General features: G+C 39.9%; 1 protein-coding gene across 4 annotated transcripts in view; it reads right to left on the bottom strand.

The window, feature by feature from the left end:
• NTN4 (netrin 4) overlaps positions 1 to 13,986 on the bottom strand; it is a 158,995-nt gene that overhangs the window by 71,950 nt on the left and 73,059 nt on the right. The gene's annotated exons all lie outside the window — the stretch shown is intronic.

Below are 13,986 nucleotides of genomic sequence, written 5' to 3'. Positions count from 1 at the left end.
CAAGGATGGTAAGCAGAATTTCCATAGGCTAATAAGAGGGGGGAAGCCATCAAAGTGGAAGGAAGAATGGCAGGAACAAAAGTGTGAGCATGAGGCAGTCGAGATCATCTTTATGGAGAGCAGTCAATTTTCAGCAGGTCGGAAATGCTTTGAATGGACACAGGCAGGAATAACCTCTTAAGACTAAATACTGTTAAGAGGCCCTTTGCTCCCTACGAATGGCTAGCATCTATATATTGCTTAAAGATTTGCAAAGCATTTTATATGTGTTATTCCATTTAACTCTCACCACAACCCTGGGAGGTAGATGCTATTATTATCTGCGTTTTACAGATGAGGAAACTGAGGCTGGGCGAGGATCTGTGACTTGTCTACGATCACACATCAGGAGGGATTTGACCTCAGGTCTTCTTGACCCTAAGCCTAAGAGCACTCTATCTACTGACCCATCTTACTGGCTTAAAATTCAAAACCAGCTGAAAGGGTCTTAAGGTGAGATAGGGACCCCAGGATTTCAGGCTGGAAATTGTACTCTCCAAATAATAACATTCAGTTCTCACTAATTCATGATCCTAAGGAGTGGATTTTTTTTTTAACCTTTACCTTCCGTCTTGGAGTCAATACTGCGTATTGGCTCCAAGGCAGAAGTGCAGTAAGGGCTAGGCAATGGGGGGTAAGTGACTTGCCCAGGGTCACACAGCTGGGAAGTGTCTGAGGCCGGATTTGAACCTAGGACCTCCCATCTCTAGGCCTGGCTCTCAATCCACTGAGCTACCCAGCTGCCCCCTGGAGTGGATTTTTTGAAGGAGTTTTCTTTCTTTTGATGCCTTTTCCAGGAAATCATTGACCTTATGTCTAAAATGCTAATTCATATTTGAAATGACCACTAACCTAAAGAACCCCACAATTGTAATATGCTCTGTAGAGTTAAAAATAATTTCATATGGAAATATGAGATCTTACAGATTGCAGGGAGAAAAGTGCTGGGCTCAAAAATGTCCCTGATCTAATGTATATAATAGCATGTGAAGCTAAGTGCATTCCCAATATTCTTACAATAAGAGGAAATGGAGTCCTGGCTCTGGGGAAGGAGCCGGGTTGAGTAGAATGAGATCATGATTTGTAGTTAGAGAAACTGGTTTCAGATCCTTGTGCTGACAATTACTAGCTCTCTGTCCTTGGGCAGCTCATTCAGCCACACTCATTTAGTCTCTCTTTCCTCGTCTGCAAAATGAGAATGATACTTTGCAATCCTTAGACCTGCCAGCTTGTAGTGAAGAAAGTACTATGTAAATATTAATTCCATTACTGGTTTCTATTTTTAGTTCTATTAGCTTCTATTGTTGTAATTATATTGCATAATACAGGGCTTCTCTGTTTGCTTTTAATTAGAAGAGTGCTCTGTACAGAGCAAGTACTTAATACATTTTTTGGAATAATTTTGTTTGTTGAATGAATAGTTCCTTTACTTCTCCAGGGATAATAAAAATAATAGTGCTTTTTTTTTGAGGGAATGAGGTTGAACAATAATATAACTCCATGTGGTTATGATGCTGCAGAAGTCTCTTATGTATATTTTAAAGATGCTCAGCTACCACCATGGCCATGTTCATCCATCAAGTGAATAGCAGTGTAGCACAGCGAAAAAAACTAACTTCCTAACTAACTCACTAATGGCGAGTGCCCCCCTGGGCTCTGCTCTGAGCCCTCTTTTCCCTTTAGACCAGTGGTTCCCAAACTTTTTTGGCCTACCACCCCCTTTCCAGAAAAAAATATTACTCAGCCCCCTGGAAATTAATTTTTTTTAAATTGTAATAGTAATTAATAGGAAAGATAAATGCACCTGTGGCCATCACCGCCTCCCTGGATCGCTGCAGCACCCACCAGGGAGCAGTAGCTCCCACTTTGGGAATCACTGCTTTAGACTATTTCCCTTGGGGACTTCATTAGCTCCCATAGATTCAATGACCATCTTCTCTACAGATAATTCTCACACTGCTTATTCAGTCCTACTCTTTCTCCTAGTCTCCAATTTGGCATCTCCAACTCCTAGTAGACATCTTAGTACAAAACCTTTTAAATTTTATATAATCAAAGTCATTCATTTTACATTTTGTAATGTTCTCTATCTCTTGATTGGTCTTAAATTCCTTCCTTTCCCACAGATCTGACAGGTATACAATTCTATGTTGACCTAATTTATTTATGATTTTAACTCTTTATATTTAAGTCATTTACTCATTTTCCTAGTAGACATCTTGAACTAGATGTCCCATAGCCATAAACTTTGCATGCTCAAAACCGAATTATCTTTCCCTTCCCCTCTTTCTTCCTAATTTTTGTATCATCACACAGGGAACCAATAGCTTCCCAGTCACACAGACTCACCACTTGATGTTATCCTCCACTCCTCTCTCTTACTTCCCAAATCCAATCTGATGCCAAGATCAAAGTGTTGATGCTATCTTTGCAATATTTCTTGAATACGGCCCCTTGACATTGCAAACACTGGTGAAAGCTCTTCTCATCTCACCTCAGGGTGATTACAATAACCTGTTGGTTTTCCTCTTGCCTCAAAGTTTTCCCCATTCCACTATCCTCCACTCAGATATGAAAGTGGTCTTTCACAAGCACAAGTCTGATCATCTCACCTCTCTTATAAACCTCAATGGATCTCTATCTGTTCTGGGATCAAATATAAAATCTTTTGTTTAGCATTTAAAACCTTCATAACTTGGCTCTTATCCACCTTTTCAGACTTATACCTTGCTCCCCACAATGCATTCCCATCATCCCATGAAACTGGCTTCCTTGCTGTTCCTTGAGCTAGATCCTCCAACTTTCAACTCCATGCATTTTTACATCCTATTCCCTCTTCCCAGAATGTTCTTCCCTCTTCATCTCTGCCTCCTTGCTTCCTTGGCCTCTTTCAAACTTCATTTAAAATCTCACCTTTCTGGTCTCAGACACTTCCAATTGCGTGACCCTGGGCAAGTCACTTAACCCCAATTGCCTAGCTCTTATCACCCTTCTGCCTTGGAATTAATGCTTAGTATTGATTCCAAGACAGAAGGTAAGGGTTTAAAAAATAAATAAAATCCCACCTTCCAAAAGAAGCCTGTCCTGATCCTCCTTACTGCTAGTGCTCTCCTTCTGTTAGAAGACCTCCAAGTTGTCCTATTTATTGTTTATACAAAGTTGGTGCTCATTACTTGATTTTAAGATGAGAATCCAAACTCTCCTCTGCTAAATAGTAGCTGAATTATAAGGTTATGAGAAAATATGGGAGTGGATAGGTAGCTCAGTGGATTGAGAGCCAAGCCTAGAGACAGGAGGTCCTGGGTTCACATCTAGCCTCGGGCACTTCCTAGCCGGGTGACCCTGGGCAAGTCACTTAACCCCTATTGTCTAGTCTTTACTGCTCTTCTGCTTTGGAATCAATACTATTGATTCTAAGACAGAAGTTAAGGATGCTAATAAAAAGAAAATGAGAATATCCATGTCAAAATGCCTTGTCATAACTATTAAATATTGTAAGAAAAGCTGCAAGGTGCAGAGATTTCGAAGCAGAAAGACTTGAGTTCAGGGCCAGCCTCTCTCACATTCTGAGATTGTATGATCTAGGGTCAGCCATTTAAGCCTTCAGTGTCAGTAACTCTCAAGCTTAAGTTTTCTCAGTAAGTGCTGCTCTCAACAAATTGATAGAGGGAATGTTCTCACCTGAAGCTCCCTAGACCAATGGAATCACAGCATCGCCCTTGCCCCAAAGGGCTGCAGCGGTGCCAGTTATCATGAAGCTATTACTTCTTCTCTTTGGTTTCAGGGCCACCCCAGCCTGGTTATGGCTCCCCCACTGAGGACAATTATCCAGGCTCTATTCTTTACAGCTTTCTTGGATGCGATCTTTTCAATGTGCCCCCATGGCTTTGCGAGCATTCGTGCTCTTTCTCTCTGTACAGATCGAGCCAAGTCCAATATCACCTTTCCTCATGTTTTTCAGCAACTACAGGGCTGAACATGGGAGCGAATTCTAGTGCTTCTGAGGAGGGGCAGTTATGCCTAGAGATTTGCTTCTTCCAATTTTGCACAGGTGTTTGCCAGACTCTATCTACCTTGGAAAGGACCCACAATGCAGCTAGCTGCCTATTAAAAAAAGGCTTTGATGACTCCCTGCCCCCTTTTGTATAGAACCCAATATTAGTAGCTGCCAAATTCTGAGACAGGAAGAAAGCCCCAACACATAGCACTGGTTAATGGTGGGAATAAGAGGCATGTGGAGGGTAGGAGCAGTAGCCAAAGCAATACAAGCTGAAATAATTCCTCCTCTGCTTCTATCTAGGAACCTAGAAAAGGCTTGAGAATAGCTGACATGGACACTTGTTTCCATGGGCTGAGCAAATTAAATTTTAGCTTAGGAGAGCCCTCCAAAGAAGGGAGAACCAGAGATGCCCATGTCCTTAGTGTTGGGGTTGCTTCTGTGGGAAGGATATTTGTATTTTGATTTGATCAATCAGAGATTCAGACTTCCCTTCCATTTGTTTTGAATTTGGGTCAATCAGCAACCAGGGAATTGATCCCACAGGCACTGCCCACCTGGGTGGTGCCAAGCTAATTGAGGAATTGTGATTGGTTCCTGGGGAGTGATATAAGAGAGCCTGGGGGTGTAGTAAGGATTTATGAGATGAGACCCAGCAGGAAGCTGAAGGGATTTTTTTTTCCTGAGGCTGAGATTCTGAGACAGACACTGAGTTGTTAGGCTCTGGATTATTAGGCTAGGAAATGCTTCACCTCCTTTCTATATTTCTCTCATTTTTTCTTATTAATACATCTAGCTATTAATGACTTGTGACTTAAGGGTTAATTACAATTTTTGGTGACCACCCAGCCCAACCATTACACTTCCCTTCCAGTCCACTCGTTGGGATCTGTTTTACTCCAACCAAATGGTCTATTTGGGTCTGAGTCACAGGAAGAGCATCTGATCTTTGCATTTCTGTGGAGAGAAGTCTCAAGTCAGGTCCCTCTTGGTTAAGTGGATACTCAGAGCAATTGGGCTACTAGCCTTACTTTTGTAGAGTGGAAAAGAAAGTCATCGTGCTAATAAGTTGCCCCAGAACAGGTTGGTTTGCCTTTTGTCTCAAGTGTAGCTCTGAGATCTCCCCCAACTCATATACACATTTTAAGAAATCCTTGATACCATAAAATCTTAAAAAAAAACAAACCTCTTACCTTCTGTCTTGTTAGTATTTCTCTTTCCTTTCTATACTAACAATCTTAGGAATAATGCTAAGTATTGGTTCCAAGGCAGAAGAACAGTAAGGGCTAGGCAATGGGGTTAAGTGACTTGCCCAGGGTCACACAGCTAAGAAGCATCTGAGGTCATCCAGATCATCCCATCTCCAGACTTGGATCTCTATCCACTGAGCCACCATGCTGCCCTGACAACAAAATCTTAGCGTAAGAAAATAAGCTGGAAAGTACCTTATATTCTATTGTTATAGAATCTGTCATTTAATCGAGTTGTTATAGGATGTATAATGATGCCCTTTTTTCTATTAAGACGACTTAGTTATGATGGGAGAGAAATAAGAGTTGACATTTGTATGCTTCTTAAAGGTTTACAGAGAACTTTACATCCATTGTTCATTTGATCCTTACTCTCACTCTGTGAGGTACTTAATAGTCCAATCATATAGATGTGCAAATCTAGGTGGAGGGAAAGTAGGGGGCTCACCCCTGGTTTTGTAGCTAGTAAATATTTGTCAGAGGTAGAATTGGAACCTAGGTATCTCCCAACTCTGCTACAGATCCTGCCTCTACTTTGCATGCAATAAATATTAATTGAGTCTTTGCTATGCTTTTGTGTAGTAGTAAAGGCTCATAGAACCTAGAGTTGTCTAGGACCTCATAGATCATCTAGTTCGATTTCCTGTCTTTTAGGTCACTTCCAGCATGAGTGCCAAGGAGTAGCATTTGTAGCAACTGCTAGTGGCATCTGACGATGTCCCCACCAGATGACTAGAACCAATCGACCAATAATTATTGATTACCAGCCAAGTACAAGGTATTCTGGTTTATGCTACAGACAATACTGCCCACAAGGAAGCTATGATCAGTTCAGAGAAATAAGACACCTAGACAAGAAAAGTTTATTAATAATACAACCTGGGAAGCGGTTAAAGTCCAAATAAGCAAAAGAAAGAATAGTAGAATCATTCAGAAAGGGGAAAACTTGGCTGAGGAGACAGAATTTGAGCCAGATCTTGAAAGATGGTTAGGATTTCCAACAGCAAAGAAGGGAGGTGGGGCAAACTGGTTGTTAGGAAAGCAAAGACATGAAGGTAGAATAAAAGGGTGTTTGGGGGACAGCTAGTGATTTGGCTCAGTGATTTGAGAGCTAGATCTAGAGATAGGGGGTCCTGGGTTCAAACCTGGCCTCAAATAACTTCCTAGCTGTGTGACCCTGGGCAAGTCACTTGACCCCCATTGCCTACCCTTACCACTCTTCTGCCTTAGAACCAATTCACAGTATTGGTTCTAAGACAGAAGGGAAGGTTTTTTAAAAAAAATGTTTGGTTGATGCTGAGAGTTTATGTTAAGCAACTGGAGATGAAGATGGAAAATGAGCTTTGAGTTAGATGGTGGTGGGCCCAGAATACCAACCTAAGGATTTGGGGTTCTTTCGGTTAATCATTTATTTTTATTTTTTATATATAACATAATATAATATGTGACATGATAATAAAATAAAATATAAATATATAACAAACTAGAAGAAATATGCTTATCTAAGAGAAACAAATTTTCACATTAACTCTTGGGTTTTGTTTTGAAGAGCCATTGAAAGTTTTTGAATATAGGAGTGACATACAACTCTTTTCTCTAGCTCTTCCTTTATACTTGCTCTCTTTTACTTTTCTCTTTTTGTTTATTTCTATGTCCTAAGTCCAAATGGATCTCAAAGGCATTGAAAATGGTAATCAGGGTTTTAAAAGTACTTGACTCTTTCAATTATCTCCATTTGGCACCAATTTTGATCTTGCATTTGTCTAGGCTCTCTTTGCTTAGGGGTTCGTCTTAGGCTATGCATTCCAGGCTCGGAAGCCATAGACATCCCAGACATCGAGGGTCACCTCATCAAACATTCACATGTATCACGAGACGCTGAAGACAGGTCATTTCCCTCCTCTTCCCCCACTCCCACCCCCCAGGGAGGACCTCGGAGCATTCCCTTGCTCCCACATGCTGAGGATTTGGAGAAACCTCCCAGGGTCTGAATAATGTCTGCCCAGCAAATTTTTTTGCATGTAGAAAAATTCAGGGAGCTGTCATCTTGACAAGGTACCAAAAATAGCTGTAAATCATTACCTACAGTATTTAAAACAAGAAATCCTTCCTCAGCGATACAACTATTGCTGTTCAAGCTTGAGAGATCACCTACTATTTGATGCTCGTGAAGAATGTGCAAGTAAAACTAGGTCTTCATTGAAAAAAAAAAAGACACTAAGAAACAGAGACCTTGAGCACACCAAACTGATCTGGCTTGGTCCACAAATGACTAGAGAAGGATCAGGCAAATGGGGTTAGGGAAATAGGACTTGGGGCTGGTCTTATTAACCATAAGTCCTGAAGAAGAATTCTGTGTCTATCTGTAGAGTTACAACATTTTAGATGTACTTTAAAAACCAGATTGCGATTCCCTTTGGTTACCCCAACATTCTTTTACAGTCCGTGAGTTCTTTGAACCCTCCTCTCTTAGACTGGGAATTCTCTCTTCATCTTCTCTACTCTTGTCAAGCCTCCCTGCCCAAATCCAGTAGAATTCATTTGTTACTGAATGGCATCTATATAAGAGAGATGGGAGTCGCACACTAGTCTGCTCTGGTCAGACTACAACTGGATTATCAACTCATCAAATGCTGGTGAAGCAAATATCATGTGGGAGGAATTGGGATGGGTACTCTTGGGTACCCAAAGACAAGAAAGAGGCCTTGCCCTCAAGGTGCTTAACTTCTACCCTGGGGAAGACACAATCCGCTTCCACATAAATGTGAAGAAAATAACTTCAAGAGGAGGAGAATCAGAGCCACTGGGAGAATTAGGAAAGGTCTCATGGAAGAAATGATAGAGAGGCTGTGTTGAAGGACATTAGAGATCCTCTATGGCAGAGGCAAGGAAGGAGTATTTTCCAGACATGGAGAGCTGCTTATGGAAAAGCATGGAGTTGGGGGTGCTGTGAACAGAAATCAGTCTCATTTGACTAGAATAGAAAGTGATGAGAACTAATCACAAGGGTCAATGAACTACTACAGCTGAATACTCTATTCCAGGGGTTCCCAAACTTTTTTTGCCTACCGCCCCCTTTCCAGAAAAAATATTGCTTAGCCCCCTGGAAATAAATTTTTTAAAAATTTTATTAGCAATTAATAGGAAAGATAAATGCACCTGTGGCCATCACTGCCTTCCTGATTCACTGCAGCACCCACCAGGGGGCAGTAGTACCCACTTTGGGAATCACTGCTCTATTCAGTTATAGGCTCCCAATTTTGGGAAGGACATGGATAATCTGCAACATTCCAAAGGAAGAAGACAACCATGGCATTAGAAGCTCTATTATATGAGAGCTGGTGGAAAGAAATGGCTATGTTTAGCCTGAAGGAAAAAAAAAAGACTGAGTTGGGAGGAGAGGGTTGGGGTTGACAGACTTTGGGGGGTTAGGGAGTTGATAGTTATCTCTAAATATTTGAAAGGCTGTCAAGTGGAAGAAGGATTAGACTTAAGTCTCTGTGGCTCCAGAGGGCAGAACCAAGATCAATGGGTAGAAATAAAAAAGAATCAGATTTCTCTACATATGAGGATGCACTTTCTGAATAAAACTATTCAAAAATATAATTATTTGTCTTGTAAAATAGGGAGCCCTTGGCTAATGGAAGTGTTCAAGCAAGGCTAGAAAATGACTTGTAAAGTATATTGTAGGGAGTCTCTTAAGGGCCCTTTGAACGCAAGATTCTTAGACTAATAGCTACTTTTTCTTCTCAGTCATTTTTATAACTATTATGATACAGAGATTCCTAGAAGCTTAGGCCCAGAATAATGTAAAGAAAAGAGATCTTCTTGTCCTAATATGTTTATTAACAGTTAGTTGCTTTGATAAGAGAGACCCTATGCAAGAATATATCCATTTTGGATGAATTATTTTGCTTCTCTGGATCACCCTTTCTTTATTGGCAATATGAGGTTGTTGGCTAAGTCACCTCTAAGATGTTCCTTGTAGCTTTAAGATTCCAAGCCTGAGCCTGCAGAGGAAAACAGGATAACTTTCCTATGAGTGACCATTGCAGGGTGGGAGACACCACTCTAGAACCATTTCTGAGTGGAGAAGAAGAGCTAAGGCAACTAAACCCCGCATCCTAGCAGTTGGGATTTTGTTTTTCAGTATCCCATAAAAAGCAAATCCAGGGAAATCTGGGTGCATGTTTCACCCTTCTAACCCCTACTACTTGGTCATCATTGAGATTTGCTCTACACCTACTGGGAGTGACAGTAACTATTACCCCCACCCTACGGCAAACTATCTTTCTCATACATTATAGCACATCTTTCTCTTTCCCTACTCTAGCTACTTTTTAGATTTCCCCTGAACCAGAATGAAGTGTATCCCCACTGTTAAATAGTGTTAAAAACAATGAACTTCTGGCTTCCAACAATGGGTACCCCTTTAGACAGAGATTTATGTTACAGAAATTCACCAAAATAGGATTAGAAAGGCAGGGAGCCAATACGGTCTATGCTTCCGGACAATGGAGAACTCAGAATCCTTTTGGGAGGGGACTTTCTAGAAATGATTACAGAATCAAAGGATCCCTGATCTAGCTCTGGTGAGACCTTAGAGGCCACCTAGTCGAACTCTTTCATTTTATATATAAGAAAACTGAGGCTCTTGGGAAGATGTAAGGAGCTGGTGTTCAAATAAATGTTAGTTGAATTGAATTTCCCACTGTTCCTGTTGAATTGAAAACTATAAAGGAAGTGAATGGGAATATATGATTTGCCATTAACCAAATTTTCAGGAACAAAACTAATGTGTTACATGAGGTCCTGAATTCATATTATTACTCTGCTTCTGTTCCATGTTATTTTTATTCATCATCTGGTAACTTTGAATTTTCCTTGTAAAACAACAATTACTTTACTCCATATTAAGACTAGAATTTCTGGAAAGAAAGATGGGAAAAGTACCTTCTCTCTCTCTCTCTCTCTCTCTCTCTCTCTCCCCCCCCCGCCCCCCATCACTAAATGCCTACTTCAAGATGACAGGAGCAATACACAGATTGCCATCTTGGGAGGACAAATGATTTAAAATTGGGAAACATCTCACTATGGACATGATGTGAAGGGAAAAGAATATATTTTGAAAAGAAGCCATTTTAAAGAAAAGGATTGTCTCCTAAAAGAATGAATTTCTTATGCACGAAAAGAGATAAACGACAATAATAGAGTAGCCTGTTGAAACCTGCTCTTTTTATTCAAGACAAGAAACATGATCAACAATGTAATAACAAGGCCCTTTGGGGGAAAAAATACCTCGTGAGAAAGTCTCAAACTTTTATTGAGGAAAATGTGCCTTCTTTGAAGTTGGAGTTTGCATCGATGATTTAACGGAAGAGAGGGTACAGTGGGGAACACCAAAAACAGTAACTGAGTCTGAAGGCAAAGGCTGCTTGAGACACCTTGAAGGAGTTAGGGATAATAGTGAATATTTGCCTATTAAGATGGTGCATGGAAATAATAATGCAAACAACCTGCTCTGGGCTCCCTACTATGTATTTTTTTAAACTCTTATCTTCTGTCTTAGAATCAATATTGTGTATTGGTTCCAAGGCAAAAGAGCAGAAATGGCTTAGCAATAGGAGTTAGGTGACTTGCCCAGGGTCACACAACTAGGATATATCTCAGGTCAAATTTGAAACCAGGATCTAGGTCTGGTTCTCAATCCACTGAACCTAGTTGGTGCTTGACTTTAGTTTTTGACTAAAGGTTGCACTTTGCTTGAATTCTCATATTATCTCTTGATCTTTAGGCAAGGGATAGGGGTGGGAGGTGGAGGGTATATCATTTCTCCATATATCTCCATATCTATCTATCTATCTATCTATCTATCTATCTATCTATCTATCTATCTATCTATTTTTAAACCCTTCATCTCCATCTTAGAATCAATACTATATATTAGCAGAAGAGCAGTTTGGGGGGGGAGGTTAAGTGACTTGTCCAGAGTCACACAACTATGAAGTGTCTGGGTCTAGATTTAAACCCAGGACCCTGCAGGTCTAACTTTTTATCCAGAGAGCCACCTATCTGTCCCCCAATATGTACTTGATCATAGAGAAAATGGTTCTTGTCAAGACAGCGTGAGTAGTAGGAAAATAAAGATAGTCCTAAGGAAAAAATACTATTATAATCAAAGTGATAGTCTGTTCAGAATTTCCCAAATCTCTCTCCCACTATCCATCACAGAGTATGAAATTCCTTTCAAGATTTTATTCCTTTGAGTCTTATAGACTTTTCAGTCATCTGGAATAATTTATTAAAATGCCAATACCCCTAGGAGGGTAACAATTTAAACCATTATCAGTTAAGACTTGGAGGGGATCATGGCCACTAATGGCTTTGTTTGGACCCTTGAACAGAACACCTCATCTTTGTTAAGGGGATATGGAAGTTGTCAGAAGAGAGGAGAGGCAGAGGGGGAAAAGATGATTAAAAAGTAAAATGAAAGGATATCAATGGAAAACCTTGCCTACTTTGAGATTTTGCCTGAGACTTGTCCTGGTTAGATGACTTAGGAAAATGGGATGAGGTGAAAGTAAGTAAATTTTACAAATAAAGAAACACTTTACCCCAGCCCTCTCCACACACGTAACTATTCGCACGATTCCTTCTTTCTTACTGAGGTTGATATGTTTCTCTTTACCTGGAAGTATAGAATCCCAATGGATATTCCACCAGGACTGTCTTCTGCAGTCTATGCCATTAGGCAGCTTGGTAATGCATATCTGAAAAATGGTTAGCTCTTTAAAAGGCTCCTTTGTCCAGAGTGTATCCTGGAAGGAGCCCACAGGTTGTGAGGGTGCCCTGGTCCTCTTATCTGGAAGAATTCTTAGCATGGTTTGCTCTTTGAGATCAATTACAAGTTCAGGTCAGCCCCTTGTCCCGATCAATGGGCAGTCTTGGGAGCCCAAGGGAAGATTCCCAGATCTTTCTAAGGATTGGACCTTTCTGACTCTCAGTGACACATTTTGGCATCTCTGAAGGCTGCTTCTGGTCTTTTGGAGATATTTATAAGCCCTAGTTTAACAGATGTGAAATTTATTTTAAACGTTAACCACAGAAGTATGAATTGGATCTTAATCAATGAATTGACTACCTGTTCTTCCCCACTGTGGCCATTAGCTCTCCATGTCCTTATACATTCTTCCTATCCTTATCAGATAAGATCAGCTGCTGTTTTCAGAATTTCCTCTCCTGTAACAATTAGATGGCTTTCATAGTCAGTTTTTATTTAGATGAAGATGACAAATGATAACATCATGAATACCCTAATGTTTGAAATGAGCCCTTTTCAGCTTTAGCTCGCTGGCTTATTTCCATTTTTTCATGTACAAACAAACATCTGTATGCCCTAAAGCTTTCGTTTGTGTGTCCAAATGTCAGTTCATCTGATATGTGAATATTTTTAGCTTAGGGAACTAGGATTTCGAAGGGTGCTTAGAAATACACGCCGTCTTTTCCTCTGCACCAGAAAAAAAAAAAAAAGCAAAATCCCCAACAAAAAAACTTTGTACATCCTATATTAACTGGTACAAATTCAGAGTGCCTGAACTTCTTGTTTGGTGGTAGTATAATAATTAGAATAAAGAACCAGAAGTCAAGAATTGTGGTTTATATTTCAACATATATTACAGCCCAACCCAGGGATGAAGATGGTTAATGCAAAGGTTCCTAACCTAGATTCTTGGAACCTTTTAAAATTTTATTTTTTAAATCTTTGCCTTCTATCTTAGAATCAATATTGGTTCCAAGGCAGAAGAGCAGTAAGGGCTAGGCAATGGGAGTTAAATGCCTTGCCCAGGGTCACACAGCTAGGCTGTGTCTGAGGTCAGATTTGAACCCAGGATCTCTTGTCTCTAGGCCTGGCTCTCACGCCACTGAACCACCTAGTTGCCCCTGAAGTTGGCAAATATTAAAGCATTAAAATATCTGCAGAAAGCAAAAAGAAAGGAAAAAAAGCTACAACTTGTCCAAGGATGGAGAAAATTTTGCTTAATATGTGTGATTTAAAAAACAAGTCAATTAAAATACATCACTTTTGGGGGCTTAAAAACAATTTAATAATAGCAGCACTTTAAAGTTAATATTAATTCAAATTAAAAGAGAATATTAACTAAAATTAATATCTAATTAAACATAAAAATACATAAATTAAAATTAATATAAACATGTTATATTCATGTATTTGTTTTAATTAAATATATTTAAAAATCAAAATCAACATAATATGATATTAATTAACATTAAATATAATTATCTATGATGTTAGTTAAAATTAATATTTAATTAAAATTAAAATTAACAGATGGGGGCAGCTAAGGGGCTCAGTGCAAGATTGAGAGCCAGGCCTAGAGATGGAAGATCCTCAGTTCAAATCTGGCTTCAGGCCCTTCCTAGCTGTGTGACCCTGGGCAAGTCACTTAACCCACATTGCCTAGCCCTTACCACTCTTCTGCCTTAGAACTGATGCACAGTATTGAGCCTAAGCTGGAAGGTGAGGGTTTAAAACAAATTAAAAAAAGATAAAAAATTGCATCAATCTTTAACTTACACCTACTTTAATAGAATTGTTTTTAGAGCAGGGTCTAGTCTGAATCCTGAGCTCCTAGGAGAAAACTGCGAGAAGGGTTGCCTCACCCTTTGTTCTCCTTAAAG

Source organism: Gracilinanus agilis, chromosome 5 (genome assembly GCF_016433145.1).
Source record: "Gracilinanus agilis isolate LMUSP501 chromosome 5, AgileGrace, whole genome shotgun sequence".
Taxonomy (NCBI): Eukaryota; Metazoa; Chordata; class Mammalia; order Didelphimorphia; family Didelphidae; genus Gracilinanus; species Gracilinanus agilis.
Note: the sequence above shows the minus strand (reverse complement) of the source record. Positions and strands in the feature narration are given on the sequence as shown.